The sequence below is a fragment of the Schistocerca cancellata genome, chromosome 2 (genome assembly GCF_023864275.1).
Source record: "Schistocerca cancellata isolate TAMUIC-IGC-003103 chromosome 2, iqSchCanc2.1, whole genome shotgun sequence".
In the NCBI taxonomy this organism is placed as follows: Eukaryota; Metazoa; Arthropoda; class Insecta; order Orthoptera; family Acrididae; genus Schistocerca; species Schistocerca cancellata.
Window position 1 is genome coordinate 775,784,729 of NC_064627.1, and position 3,318 is coordinate 775,788,046.

Consider the following 3,318-nt stretch of genomic DNA (forward strand, 5'->3'; position numbering starts at 1 on the left):
ATCAGGAACTCATCCTACCTGCTTCCATACGAAGCAGTTGACTGGATTACAGGCAACACACATTGCATATTCATGCTGCAGAATGCCTACTCCGTGCTACATCTCAGGGTCATAAACAGTATTAAAATTTAAATTTATTAAATGACTTCTAGTGTCGCCGGGAAGCGTTAGCAAACTTTTTCTCTATAACAAAAGTTGTTCCTCATGATGTGCTCTACCTCCCCTAGATGTTTGATGTTTGATGCAAAGACACCGAACAACCTATACACGCATCATGCAGAGGCTCTTGATAACAGTGATGGTGTTTTCAAAACTCCAACGTCAGTTGTTCTACGGGTTCACATATACGTATAAATGTTCATGCTGAGATTGCGAACATCCTGTTATAGTCCGAACATTGAGCGACAGAGTCTGAATTGATCAGTCGATGCATTACTGTTGTTACTGGCACTATACTCGTAGTTTGCTGTGTCTAATGGAGCAACAATTTTCTCCGACATTTTTCCGAGACTGCTGGTAATTCGTCTAGTCTGATTAAAACCGTCACGCCACCTATCACAGTCCTCGCCGATTATGGTTCCCGTAGAACACTGAGCACAGTACTTGCATTGTACTCGAACCATCCTTTACTGTACTGTAATATTAAAGAGACGTCACTTGCATACAGAAGCGTTCTTCACACAATATGAAATTTTCTCGGCAACGTTATGCGCTAAATAAATTTGGTTATTCCCCGCAAGCTTCTAAATGATGAAACAAATGTAGTGGATGCGATATTGTAACGCAACTTACGAAACGTTTTCCCTTTAAGCACCAGACCTGCCATATAACGGACTATCGAAAGTGTCCTCCCACCACAAGGCCCTTCATATGACGGATCAGTGAAACTGTGCCCTCACAACGAAGCGCTTCATACGATGGAGTAATGGAGGCGTACTCTCACTGCGAGACGAAACCAAATTTTTATGGTATTCAGTATTATAAACGCATAGCAATTAAATGTGTTCTAGCCAATGAATGTTTAAATTTCTTCTTTCACCATTTTCTGACGATATAGACTGCGTGACAAAAAGAGTGAGGCATCCAGAAGACATGGTCGGATGTCCATGTAATTTCGTACACGTACACGTACACGCCATCGGCGAGTATATAAACTCCTCCCGAACAGGCCATGAAGGCCCAACGGTACCGACCGGTCGCCGTGTTATCCTCAGACCACAGGCGTTACTGGATGCGGATATGGAGGGGCTTGTGGTCAGCACACCGCTCTCCCGGCCGTATGTCGGTTTCAGAGACCGGAGCCGCTACGTCTCGATCAAGTAGCTCCTCAGTTTGCCTCACAAGGGCTGAGTGCACCCCGCTTGCCAACAGCGCTCGGCAGACCGAATGGTCACCCATTCAAGTGCTAGCCCAGCCTGACAGCGCTTAACTTCGGTGATCTGACGGGAACTGGTGTTACCACTGCGGCAAGGCCGTTGGCGACGAGTATATACACTGACCGACAAAAATCGCAACATCAAAAAATAAATGTGTAGTAATAAAACTCTGAGAATACATTTGTCTAGGTAATATATTTAAATGATTAACACTGCAAGATAAAAGATTAATGAAAGCGCGAGATAGGCCATTGAAAATGTGAAATGCTGGTACATTAATAACCGGTGTAACCGTCAGGATGTTGAGTGCGAGCACGGAAACGTCCATGAATTGTGTTGGACGGGTGCCAGGCGTCTGTTTGTGGGATGGAGTTCGATGCCTGTTGCACCTGGTCGGGCAGTAGAGGGCCGATGATATCCCATACGTGCACGATTGAAGATAAATCTGGTGATCAAGCAGGCCAAGGCGGCATGTAGGTACTCTGTTGAGTATGTTGGGTTACAATAGCGGTATGTGGACGAGCGTTATCCTGTTGGAAGACACATCGTGGGATGCTGTGCATGATTGGCAGCACAACAGATTGAATCACCAGACCGCAAATTCGGACGTCAGTCAGGGTACGTGGGATACGCACTAGAGTGCTCCTGCTATTATACGAAATCGCACACCAGATGATAACTCCAGTTGTGGGTTCACTGTGCCTAGCACGCACATAGGTTGGTTGTAGGCTCTCAACTGGCCTTCTCCTAACCAACACACGGCCATCACTGGCACCGAGACCGAACCAGCTGTCATCAGAAAACACAACAGACCTCCACCTTGCTCTCCTATGATTTCTCACTTGACACCACTGAAGTCGCAAATGGTAGTGGTTTGGGGTGAGTTGAATGCACGCTACAGGGCGTCTGGTTCGGAGCCGTCCTTGAAGTAACCGATTTACAACAGTTCTTTGTTTCACTGTGGAGCCAACTGCTGCTCAAATTTCTGGTGCAGATGCTGTGCGATGGACCAGAACCACACGCCGAACACGATGGTCTTCCCTCTTGGTACTGCCACGTGGCTATCTTCTTGCGACCGTACATTTTCGTGACACCGCTGTCAGCAATCATGTATAGTGGCTACATTCCAGCCAAGTCTTTCTGCAATATCGCAGAAGGAAAATCCAGCACCTCGTAACCCTATTACACAACCCCGTTCAAACTCTGTGAGGTGTTGGTAATGGCGTCTTGTCGCCTTAAAGGCATTCTTGACTAACATCAACTCACCACGTCCAGTCTCAAAGGTAACTAACGCCCACCAGCGTCACAGCGCTTATTTAATGCAAAGCTGATTTGCATCTTCACAGTGGCATTACTAGCGCCACTCTTAGGCGACTAGCGTGAAATATGAGTAGTCATCACCTATCAGGAGTAGAAATACGCCTACCAACATTCGTTTATATCCCACAACTCTTTCTTGGTGTTGCGATTTTTTTTTCCGTCAGTGTACATGATTAGAGTTGCAGTTCTCTTTGACAGATATAACGGCCACCAGAGTGCATTAGCGCTGGTGACGTTTAGTGTTGTTAATATGCCTGGAAGGGTATATAAGGGGCGGGAACAGCGCCAGGTGCTGAGTGATCAGTGTGAAGGAAACGGAGATGTCTCGCACTCGTGTGAGATAGCGTTATCAGTACCTTACCTAGTTTGATAGAGGACCTCCATTTGGCCAGCTGGTCATACCGTGCAATATCCAAAGTTTTGGGGCATCTGAGTATGACAATGGCCCATTGTTTGAGTTTATAGGAACATGAGAGTAGGCATACTCGTCACCAACGATTCAGCTGACCACATCCGACCGCCTCGAGGGAGCATCACCGTATTGTACACCACGCACATCGTAACCCCTTCTAATCTGCGCCTGCACTCCGAGAGAGTGTAATGGACGCTCTACAACAATCTG

The 3,318-nt window shown here is 46.7% G+C and overlaps 1 pseudogene; it reads right to left on the minus strand.

The window, feature by feature from the left end:
- Positions 1 to 1,362: 1,362 nt before the first annotated feature.
- LOC126163518 (5S ribosomal RNA) lies at positions 1,363 to 1,480 on the minus strand (annotated as a pseudogene).
- Between the last annotated feature and the right edge of the window lie 1,838 nt (positions 1,481 to 3,318).